This window comes from Lolium rigidum, chromosome 7, assembly GCF_022539505.1.
Source record: "Lolium rigidum isolate FL_2022 chromosome 7, APGP_CSIRO_Lrig_0.1, whole genome shotgun sequence".
Lineage (NCBI taxonomy): Eukaryota > Viridiplantae > Streptophyta > Magnoliopsida > Poales > Poaceae > Lolium > Lolium rigidum.
Window position 1 is genome coordinate 170,331,797 of NC_061514.1, and position 12,710 is coordinate 170,344,506.

Genomic DNA, 12,710 nt, shown 5'->3' on the forward strand with positions numbered 1-12,710 from the left:
GGTGGTGGCACCTCATGATAACCCCCTAGACGTTCCGCAACCGGTGTCTCATCCTTCCCCTTTGTTGAAGTGCCGGTCTCCCCGAGCCCTTCCTTTTGTGGATCTTTTGTCGCTTGCGCGACAAAATCAACAAGAGGAAAGGGGTTAGCTTTTGGTGGGGGATCCTCGGCACTTGCTTTAGGATCAACAATAGGGTTCGGTTTTGAGCAACCAACTCCATCATCATCGCCTTCATTTGGTTAACGATGGATGACTCCAATTTCTTGAGGTCATCCAACGTAGCCGTTGTGGTATCGACGGGAGATGATGGAGCGGGTGGCACAAGGGAAGGTGACCCATTCGCCACACCCGCATTTTGTTGGGCCATTTCTTAGGCGGTAAAGCCCGAGCAAGAAAACCTTGCTCTGATACCACTTGAATGGATCGTAGTGAACAAGAGGGGGGGTGAATGGCGCTACGGCAAGTTTTAGTCTTTTTCAATTTTTAGTGCAACGGAAGGTAAAGGTGATAACTTTAGCGATAGCGGTGATCCTACAATGATCCTAGGACAAGTGCAACATGCAAAGGAATCAACAAGATAGTAAGAGTAAGGAGCGGGACAAGCGGGGGCGCGGAGACGAGGCGAGGTTTGTTTCCCGCAGTTCCTTCCACAATAGGAAGTAGGTCTGTGTTGAGGAGGTGCTAGTCTCACACAAGAGACTAGACGGCCACACCACGACTGGATGGTTGGGGAGATCCTCAAGGATTAAGCTCAGCAATAATGGAGGAGAGAGAGAGGAGAGATAAAATCGTGTTGGGGAAGAAGGAGCCCTTAAATAGGCTCCTCCAAATCCAACCGTTATGCCCAGTTTTCGCCTAAGTGGTACTACCGCTTTGGGTAAGCAGTACTACCGCTCTGAGTTCGAATTCCCCCAGATCTGGTCCACGTGGACGCAGAGCGGTACTACCGCTCGCGGTACCGCTCGAGGTACCGCAACAGGGTCCAAACCTTACTGGACTCAAAGCGGTACCGGAGCAGTACCAGAGCGGTACTGCCGTAACTAGTTTACGGTACCTGACCGGTACCAAGGGCGGTACTACCGCTCCTGGTACCGCAGAGGTACCGCAACTCGTACTGTGGGACAATTTCAGCGCAGAACTCGGAGCGGTACCGTGGGGCGGTACCTATAGAAGTAGCGGTACTACCGCTACGAGTACCGGTAGTACCGGCCCGGCTAAAACTGGTTTTCTCCCTTTTTCTCTCCAGCCATGTCACCTCGCGATACACACACAAAACCAGAAAACCTATCAACTACGCTTCGGTCTTCCGATCTTGACGTGTCCAGCGAGGTCACCGTGCACTTGCAAATCTAACAATGATACTCACGGCACACGGTGAGATTACTCAAGTGTTGTCATCAAACACACAAAACTTAGGGTTTAAACTTTGCTCTTACAATTGTGTGCACTCGATCGATGATCCCTAAACCTTAAACCCTAAAACCCTAATCCATAATCCCTAATTATACCCTAAACGTACACCCTAAACACAACCCTAAACCCTAGACCCTAAACCCTAAACACTACACCCTAAACCCTAAACCCTAAACACTAAACCCTAAACCCTAACCCTAGACCCTAAACCCTAAACACTAAACCCCAAACCCTAAACCCTAAACCCTAATTAACCCTAACCCTAACCCTAAAACCCTAGCTAGCTAACCATAAACCCTAAACCCTAAATAAACCCTACATATATATATAGGTCAACGACACTTAATTGCGCATCAAGCAGGCGACCAACTAATTAGCGCTGATAAATTAATTAACTTGAATCTTGACAAGTTCTCTCGAATGAAAACACATTTGATTAAGTTGCCTCATAATATATATACAATTAGTGTGCATATGCGCATGGCATACCTTCCACATATCATTCGTGCATATATTTCAATATATATCTGAACATATTCTTGGGGATATATATATATATATATATATTCCAATCTCTCTCTCTCGATCTATATATATATCGTTGGTGGCCAAAAACCACACTTATATACGCATGCACTTTATGCGCAAAGGCGCGGGTGCCTCTAATAATGTGTGTGTGCACTCGATCGATGATCCCTAAACCTTAAACCCTAAAACCCTAATCCCTAATCCCTAATTATACCCTAAACGTACACCCTAAACACCCCAAACACTAAACCCTAAACCCTAAACACTACACCCTAAACCCTAAACCTTAAACACGTACTAAATCCTAAACCCTAACCCTAGACCCTAAAACCTAAACACTAAACCCCAAACCCTAAACCCTAAACCCTAGACCCTAAACCCTAATTAACCCTAACCCTAACCATAAAACCCTAACTAGCTAACCTTAAACCCTAAACCCTAATTAAACCCTACATATATATATATAGGCCAACGACACTTAATTGCGCATCAAGCAGGCGACCAACTAATTAGCGTTGATAAATTAATTAAGTTGAATCTTGACAAGTTCTCTCGAATGAAAACACATTTGATTAAGTTGCCTCATAATATATATACAATTAGTGTGCATGCGCGCATGGCATACCTTGCACATATCATTCGTGCATATATTTCAATATATATCTGAACATATTCTTGGGGATATATATATATTTCAATCTCTCTCTCTCTCGATCTATATATCGTTGGTGGCCAAGAAACACACTTATATATATACGCATGCACTTTATGTGCAAAGGCGCGGGTGCCTCTAATAATGTGTGTGTGCACTCGATCGATGATCCCTAAACCTTAAACCCTAAAACCCTAATCCCTAATCCCTAATTATACCCTAAACGTACACCCTAAACACACTAAACCCTAAACCCTAGACCCTAAACCCTAAACCCTAAGCACTACACCCTAAACCCTAAACCCTAAACCCTAAACCCTAACCCTAGACCCTAAACCCTAAACACTAAACCTCAAACGGTAAACCCTAGACCCTAAACCCTAATTAACCCTAACCCTAACCCTAAAACCCTAGCTAGCTAACCCTAAACCCTAAACCCTAATTAAACCCTACATATATATATAGGCCAACGACACTTAATTGCGCATCAAGCGAGCGACCAACTAATTAGCGCCGATAAATTAATTAAGTTGAATCTTGACAAGTTCTCTCGAATGAAAACACATTTGATTAAGTTGCCTCATAATATATATACAATTAGTGTGCATGCGCGCATGGCATACCTTGCACATATCATTCGTGCATATATTTCAATATATATCTGAACATATTCTTGGGGATATATATATATATTTCAATCTCTCTCTCTCGATCTATATATATATCGTTGGTGGCCAAGAAACACACTTATATATATACGCATGCACTTTATGCGCAAAGGCGCGGGTGCCTCTAATAATGTGGGTGTGCACTCGATCGATGATCCCTAAACCATAAACCCTAAAACTCTAATCCCTAATCCCTAATTATACCCTAAACGTACACCCTAAACACCCTAAACACTAAACCCTAGACCCTAAACCCTAAACCCTAGACCCTAAACCCTAAACCCTAAACCCTAAACACTACACCCTAAACCCTAAACCCTAAACCCTAAACCTAGACCCTAAACCCTAAACACTAAACCCCAAGCCCTAAACCCTAGACCCGAAACCCTAATTAACCCTAACCCTAACCCTAAAACCCTAGCTAGCTAACCCTAAATCCTAAACCCTAATTAAACCCTACATATATATATAGGCCAACGACACTTAATTGCGCATCAAGCAGGCGACCAACTAATTAGCGCTGATAAATTAATTAACTTGAATCTTGACAAGTTCTCTCGAATGAAAACACATTTGATTAAGTTGCCTCATAATATATATACAATTGGTGTGCATGCGCGCATGGCATACCTTGCACATATCATTCGTGCATATATTTCAATATATATCTGAACATATTCTTGGGGATATATATATATTTCAATCTCTCTCTCTCGATCTATATATATATCGTTGGTGGCCAAGAAACACACTTATATATATACGCATGCACTTTATGCGCAAAGGCGCGGGTGCCTCTAATAATGTGTGTGTGCACTCGATCGATGATCCTAAACCTTAAACCCTAAAACTCTAATCCCTAATCCCTAATTATACCCTAAACGTACACCCTAAACACCCTAAACACTAAACCCTAGACCCTAAACCCTAAACCCTAAACCCTAAACACTACACCCTAAACCCTAAACCGTAAACCCTAAACCTAGACCCTAAACCCTAAACACTAAACCCCAAACCCTAAACCCTAGACCCTAAACCCTAATTAACCCTAACCCTAACCCTAAAACCCTAGCTAGCTAACCATAAACCCTAAACCCTAATAAACCCTACATATATATATAGGCCAACGACACTTAATTACGCATCAAGCAGGCGACCAACTAATTAGCGCTGATAAATTAATTAACTTGAATCTTGACAAGTTCTCTCGAATGAAAACACATTTGATTAAGTTGCCTCATAATATATATACAATTAGTGTGCATGCGCGCATGGCATACCTTGCACATATCATTCGTGCATATATGTAACATCCCAAAATTTACCATTTTGGAATGTTAAATAAAATAAATATTTATTAAATGAGTGCTTTGATGTGTGTTGAATTTTCGAAGAAATTAAAACATTTTGATGGCTATTTGAATTTCTTCTAAACCTTGTTTAAATCAATGAACAAAGGGGGAGGAAATTTTATATTTAGTCCAATTGGATTTTTATTTGATTGCATTTGGATTTATTGGATGTTAAAAGCCCTATGTATTTTCTAGTGAAAAAAAATACAACAAGAAATAAAAGAAAATAATAATATAAAAAAAATAAGAGAGGAAGTCATATGTGCACGTGAGGCTGGCACTTCCACTCACGCACGTATGATGTACCAAGTCGCTGCACCGAATCAGCACATCCCTCGTTTCTTTTTTTTTCTCCGTCTACATTTTCCTATCCTGCCGACAGCCAGGTCCCACCACCATCTTCTACCTCTGATCGTTCCAAGAGCTGAGACGAACAGAACTGAAACCAATCGTAGAAACCGCACGCACCCCGCGCCCCCCGGCTTCCCTCGCGTCTAGGTGCAGCTTCCCTGGGGAGGGATAAGGGACGCCACCCCTATTCCCGCGCGCGCCGACCCTATCCCCTCCGAATCCACCCGCGCCGCGATTTCGGCAAGTCGTTCCGCCAGCCGCCGCCGCGTTTTCCTGCGCGGTCGCTCGACCTCCTGGCCTATAAATAGGACCCCCGAGACCTCCTTGACCTCCACAACACCACGTCCCACTCCCATCTCCCCTCGGGCTCCCAGTAGCCCGAATTTGGTCGAGGAACCGCCGCCGTTTTCTCCGACGCCGGCGACGATTTCAGTCGCTGTAAAGGTTGTCTCCTCGTTCTAACGCCTCCCTGGTCTTTTCCGTGTCCTTCCGCGTCTTCCTAATACCCTCTTTCTTCCATAGGAGCTCGGGAGCATCCGCGGCAACGGGAGCCAAACACGCCGGCGCTGCGGACGTCGCTCTCTTCGCTGTCCAACCTCGTCGGGAGCTGACCACCGGTGGAGCTCTGTCACGTCTACCAGCACCGCCTCCAAGCCTCGCCCAAACCGTTCGACGTTTGTAGCTCCGTTTTCGTCCACGGCCGAAGCTGCAAAATCCATCGCCGGCCACACATCGTGAGCACCCAGCGTCATTCCCTTTCTTCTTAGTTTCTTTTGTTTTGTTTTTGGTTTCAGCCTAGATCAGATCAAAAACGGATGGCCTAGTTTAGATTCATGTAACTCTTCACGAGTAGATACTGATAGCCCGAACCAAAATTTGTACAGTTTTTGGCAAACTTCAAATGCATATATCTTAGTCAGTTTTATTCAAAATTTCTTTTTGCAATAGCTTCATAAATTAAAATACTTCCTTTTAAAATTTACTAACTTCACCTTACAAACTAATTAAAGTTGTTTTAGCTTGAACTTATGTTGGAAAGCTATTTTGTCTGTATCTACGTACCCGCGAACCATTTTCCGGCCATTCCTTTTCCTAAGCCCAAACTCATGTAGTACTCGAATTAGTATCATAGAATCATGGTATTAATTATATTCTATAAACATATTTACGTTTTGTAATATTTGAAATCTCTTTGGTTCTTATGTTTTGAATTTGGAGTTTATTTGATTGTTTTCGCGTATAGATATTACGGAGATTTATCGTGAGAGTATTTCGGAGACAAGAAAGAGTTAATAGTTCATCAAGAAAAGGCAAGTTACATCTACATGTCTATCCCATTTATTTTTGCTATGCTATTTTGATTATAAAAGTAGGAATGCATGCGATAGTTTTATTTTGTTAGCCAAGTATTTTTAGAAATGGCGATGTTTTATAGTTATGTCCTATGGTAGAAATAAGCCGTAGGGATTATCACCCACTTTGTAACCTTAGGTAAATATATGCTAGATTAAGTTCTAGTAAAGTTTTGAACTATATAGTTATGCTTAGTCATGCTAAAATAAAATCCGTTGGGGGGTTCAAATGAAATAATGTTTACGAAATAGAAATGCTTTGTGAAATGTGTTTACCAAATTAAAATGTAAAATTATTTCATCCTGGGCGGAGTGGTATGATGGGTCATCGCGTGTGGAGCTGTGTGCTCAAATTGGTTGGGTCCGCCGCCCAGGGACCCCTAAAAGAACAAATTCATGTTTAGAATTGCTCGGTTGTTTCGTGCAACCACATGTCATATGGGCTCTGGCTTGGTTGATTATCTTGTGGAAACCTACTTAAGGACCGTCATCGGTATGAGACTTTGTGTCTATTTTGGAGCGGGCGTGCCTGGAAATAAGTAGTTAGCCATTTGGGAAAGACCTCGGCATAACCTTCGGGTTGTGCCATGTGGTGAAAGTGTGCAACCCCTGCAGGGTGTAGAACTAATCGATTAGCCGTGCCCACGGTTACGGGCGAAGCTGAGTAAACTTTACCTGAAGATGTCTCTTCTCAACTTTGTCTTTCTAAACATAAATTGAATTTCAAACCCTATGTCCGTGTGTCGTTCATAGGTGGGATTTTGGGAAAAGCCCCGTGTTCGTGTGTCGCTCACGGGTACTTTCATCTAGGCTAGTTGGACTGTGTGACCTCTAGTCATATATTACTTGATAAAATTGTTTATTAAAGATAGGACGAGTTAGAACTTTGGAAATGTTAAAATGAGGTTATTAATGAAAAATATTGCTTTGCGCAAATGATAAAACCTATAGCCATTTCCTTTGATATCCTTAAGCATGTACAAATAGGTATATTATTGCATTGGTGTAACTTGCCACACATTCAAAGTGTTGACCACTCTCGTGGCTGCAACGTCTCATGTTGCAGGTTATTCTGATGACGAGTGAGATACGATGTAGGGACACGATGCTCCAGTCGATTTCCTGTGGCACATTTACTGGATTCGCCACTTTATTTGTTTTCCGCTGTTCAATTTGGCCTACGGGCATTTATGTAATAAATGACTATGTATTCCGATATGATGCGTTGTAATAATGATATGACTCGTGATATTTATCTCGTGAATGTGCGTACTAGCAAATCCTTGGGACTAGTACAGTGGATGCACATAGACTCCGGATCTCTCCAGGTCCGGGTCGCCACAGATGGTATCAGAGCCATGTCGACTCTAGGTCGTGACCCTTGGTTTGGAAACCTTAGGAAATATATTTAATAAGTATCTTTAAAAAAAATCTGATACTCTTGTCCATCGATTTCTAAATTTTACTCATTCTCTTCTCTTTCAAACTTGTAGATGGCCAAAGTCCCTACCGAGTTCTCGCATGGAGTAAATGTTGGTCGTTGGACTCGTTGGTTATGGGATATGATATCTCACCTTCGGATGAAGACTCGGTCGGTGTATCAGGGATATCTCTTCACCGAGGAAGGAATGGAGTTGTGGAATGTGGAGGTGCATGTCTACTCGACTTTGGAAGATGCGAAACCACAACGTGTCTTTGAGGCACCTATCGCTCGTGACAACTTCAACGCTGGTGTCGAGGATGCCGCCCGTGAAGTCGTTCGTGGGTTGATGGGGCTCTATGAGCCAATATTTGAGGGGACTCGCTTCGAGTACTTTCCCACGCAATACTCGGATGACACCTTAGTTTACTACTCCCCAACAACAACTGAAGACAACCCGAAGCTTGTCCAACAAGTGGATCTGACTCGAGCCTTTAATGATTCCCTAGAGGACGCTGTGTACGAGATACGCCGCACGAGGAAGCAACTTCGTGATGTGCAAGAAGAGTTGGATACTCTCAAGGAAGAGCTGGCCCTGAAGAATCGCAATTTTGGGAACGCTTGATAGCACTTCACTAGTTTATGTGATCACGCATCTTCCGCTTAGATGTCCATTTTTTTTTTGCCCTCCTAGTCAATAGAAATAAATCTTTAGTATGCGCTTGAGTTGTAATCCATCATTGTCGACATCCATGTTTAAATTTGTTTTGAATGTTTGATATATTTATGAAGGTGTTATTTTTGAAGTTTTTACAAAAGTGTTTTGGGGTAGTTCTCTTCCTTTCTATCTCGAGTCTATCTCTCCTTACTCTCGCCAAATACCCATCAAATGTCTCGCCTTATATTATTCTCATACCTAACAGATGGTTCGCAACAATGAAGTGTCTCCGGCCATGGAGCAACTCCTCCAAGGTCAAGCACAATTGATGCAGCTTCTGACTCAGCATCTGAACCAGAACAACAATAACAACAACAATCCCCCACCTCCACCACCTCCCACTGATCGCTTGACACGGTTCTTGCGACTCAAGCCTCCCACCTTCTCAAGCTCTGTCGAGCCTATTGATGCTGATGATTGGCTTCGCACTATCTCCAACAAGCTCGACACTGTGCAATGCTCGGAGCCAGAGAAGGTTCTCTATGCAACTCACCACTGGAGGGGCCAGCCGCAGCTTGGTGGGACAACTACAAACTCTCTATCGTCGACATCAACATTGTCACTTGGGAAAACTTCAAGAAGGCTTTCCGTGACTATCATGTACCATCAGGACTTATGGCATTGAAGAAGAAGGAGTTCCGTGCGCTGCGTCAAGGCTCGCGCACCGTGGCTGAGTACCTAGATATCTTCAACAAGCTTGCTCTCTACTCTCCTGATGATGTGGCAGATGATGAGGGTAGGCAGGAGAGGTTTCTCGATGGTCTCAATGATGATCTCTCTTTTCAGTTGACCTCCGGTGATTTCAAAACGTGCCAAGCACTTGTAAACAAGGCAATCAAGTCTGGAGGGAAAACAAAAGGAGATTGAAGGTCGCAAGAGGAAGGCCAATACCCCTGAACTCCGTACAAGGGACCGTTCAAAGGTTGCAAAATCTAGTTCATCACATGACCACAAGGAGATCGTGGAAGAGCACAAAGGACCAAGTGAGGAGTCCCCTTTTGCCCTAGGAATCACTTGCTATAAGTGCAAGGAAGTTGGTCACTATGCGAAACAAGTGCCCGGACAAAGATCAAGTCCACAACGATAAATGAAGCCAACTTCTTTTCTACCTACTTTCCATGAGAGATTCATGTAAACAAGTGAGAGACGAGTGTTCTTTCTTTCTAGCCATTTCAAATCTCGAGGACGAGATTTTTCTTAAGGGGGTAGATTTGTAACATCCCAAAATTTACCATTTTGGAATGTTAAATAAAATAAATATTTATTAAATGAGTGCTTTGATGTGTGTTGAATTTTCGAAGAAATTAAAACATTTTGATGGCTATTTGAATTTCTTCTAAACCTTGTTTAAATCAATGAACAAAGGGGAGGAAATTTTATATTTAGTCCAATTGGATTTTTATTTGATTGCATTTGGATTTATTGGATGTTAAAAGCCCTATGTATTTTCTAGTGAAAAAAAATACAACAAGAAATAAAAGAAAATAATAATATAAAAAAAAATAAGAGAGGAAGTCATATGTGCACGTGAGGCTGGCACTTCCACTCACGCACGTATGATGTACCAAGTCGCTGCACCGAATCAGCACATCCCTCGTTTTTTTTTTTTCTCCGTCTACATTTTCCTATCCTGCCGACAGCCAGGTCCCACCACCATCTTCTACCTCTGGTCGTTCCAAGAGCTGAGACGAACAGAACTGAAACCAATCGTAGAAACCGCACGCACCCCGCGCCCCCGGCTTCCCTCGCGTCTAGGTGCAGCTTCCCTGGGGAGGGATAAGGGACGCCACCCCTATTCCCGCGCGCGCCGACCCTATCCCCTCCGAATCCACCCGCGCCGCGATTTCGGCAAGTCGTTCCGCCAGCCGCCGCCGCGTTTTCCTGCGCGGTCGCTCGACCTCCTGGCCTATAAATAGGACCCCCGAGACCTCCTTGACCTCCACAACACCACGTCCCACTCCCATCTCCCCTCGGGCTCCCAGTAGCCCGAATTTGGTCGAGGAACCGCCGCCGTTTTCTCCGACGCCGGCGACGATTTCAGTCGCTGTAAAGGTTGTCTCCTCGTTCTAACGCCTCCCTGGTCTTTTCCGTGTCCTTCCGCGTCTTCCTAATACCCTCTTTCTTCCATAGGAGCTCGGGAGCATCCGCGGCAACGGGAGCCAAACACGCCGGCGCTGCGGACGTCGCTCTCTTCGCTGTCCAACCTCGTCGGGAGCTGACCACCGGTGGAGCTCTGTCACGTCTACCAGCACCGCCTCCAAGCCTCGCCCAAACCGTTCGACGTTTGTAGCTCCGTTTTCGTCCACGGCCGAAGCTGCAAAATCCATCGCCGGCCACACATCGTGAGCACCCAGCGTCATTCCCTTTCTTCTTAGTTTCTTTTGTTTTGTTTTTGGTTTCAGCCTAGATCAGATCAAAAACGGATGGCCTAGTTTAGATTCATGTAACTCTTCACGAGTAGATACTGATAGCCCGAACCAAAATTTGTACAGTTTTTGGCAAACTTCAAATGCATATATCTTAGTCAGTTTTATTCAAAATTTCTTTTTGCAATAGCTTCATAAATTAAAATACTTCCTTTTAAAATTTACTAACTTCACCTTACAAACTAATTAAAGTTGTTTTAGCTTGAACTTATGTTGGAAAGCTATTTTGTCTGTATCTACGTACCCGCGAACCATTTTCCGGCCATTCCTTTTCCTAAGCCCAAACTCATGTAGTACTCGAATTAGTATCATAGAATCATGGTATTAATTATATTCTATAAACATATTTACTTTTTGTAATATTTGAAATCTCTTTGGTTCTTATGTTTTGAATTTGGAGTTTATTTGATTGTTTTCGCGTATAGATATTACGGAGATTTATCGTGAGAGTATTTCGGAGACAAGAAAGAGTTAATAGTTCATCAAGAAAAGGCAAGTTACATCTACATGTCTATCCCATTTATTTTTGCTATGCTATTTTGATTATAAAAGTAGGAATGCATGCGATAGTTTTATTTTGTTAGCCAAGTATTTTTAGAAATGGCGATGTTTTATAGTTATGTCCTATGGTAGAAATAAGCCGTAGGGATTATCACCCACTTTGTAACCTTAGGTAAATATATGCTAGATTAAGTTCTAGTAAAGTTTTGAACTATATAGTTATGCTTAGTCATGCTAAAATAAAATCCGTTGGGGGGTTCAAATGAAATAATGTTTACGAAATAGAAATGCTTTGTGAAATGTGTTTACCAAATTAAAATGTAAAATTATTTCATCTTGGGCGGAGTGGTATGATGGGTCATCGCGTGTGGAGCTGTGTGCTCAAATTGGTTGGGTCCGCCGCCCAGGGACCCCTAAAAGAACAAATTCATGTTTAGAATTGCTCAGTTGTTTCGTGCAACCACATGTCATATGGGCTCTGACTTGGTTGATTATCTTGTGGAAACCTACTTAAGGACCGTCATCGGTATGAGACTTTGTGTCTATTTTGGAGCGGGCGTGCCTGGAAATAAGTAGTTAGCCATTTGGGAAAGACCTCGGCGTAACCTTCGGGTTGTGCCATGTGGTGAAAGTGTGCAACCCCTGCAGGGTGTAGAACTAATCGATTAGCCGTGCCCACGGTTAAGGGCGAAGCTGAGTAAACTTTACTTGAAGATGTCTCTTCTCAACTTTGTCTTTCTAAACATAAATTGAATTTTAAACCCTATGTCCGTGTGTCGTTCATAGGTGGGATTTTGGGGAAAACCCTGTGTTCGTGTGTCGTTCACGGGTACTTTTATCTAGGCTAGTTGGACTGTGTGACCTCTAGTCATATATTACTTGATAAAATTGTTTATTAAAGATAGGACGAGTTAGAACTTTGGAAATGTTAAAATGAGGTTATTAATGAAAAATATTGCTTTGCGCAAATGATAAAACCTATAGCCATTTCCTTTGATATCCTTAAGCATGTACAAATAGGTATATTATTGCATTGGTGTAACTTGCCACACATTCAAAGTGTTGACCACTCTCGTGGCTGCAACGTCTCATGTTGCAGGTTATTCTGATGACGAGTGAGATACGATGTAGGGACACGATGCTCCAGTCGATTTCCTGTGGCACATTTACTGGATTCGCCACTTTATTTGTTTTCCGCTGTTCAATTTGGCCTACGGGCATTTATGTAATAAATGACTATGTATTCCGATATGATGCGTTGTAATAATGATATGACTGTGATATTTATCTCGTGAATGTGCGTACTAGCAAATCCTTGGGACTAGTACA

The 12,710-nt window shown here is 42.9% G+C and overlaps 2 long non-coding RNA genes across 2 annotated transcripts; both read left to right on the top strand.

Annotated features, from left to right (window-relative positions):
* The first annotated feature begins 5,237 nt into the window (after positions 1-5,237).
* On the top strand, positions 5,238-6,719 carry LOC124676106. The gene is made up of 3 exons (XR_006993520.1): positions 5,238-5,408; positions 5,487-5,698; positions 6,208-6,719. It is a non-coding gene; the product is annotated as an uncharacterized LOC124676106 (long non-coding RNA).
* A 3,616-nt stretch (positions 6,720-10,335) lies between these two features.
* LOC124676105 lies at positions 10,336-11,689 on the top strand. The gene is made up of 3 exons (XR_006993519.1): positions 10,336-10,506; positions 10,585-10,796; positions 11,306-11,689. It is a non-coding gene; the product is annotated as an uncharacterized LOC124676105 (long non-coding RNA).
* The last annotated feature ends 1,021 nt before the right edge of the window (positions 11,690-12,710 follow it).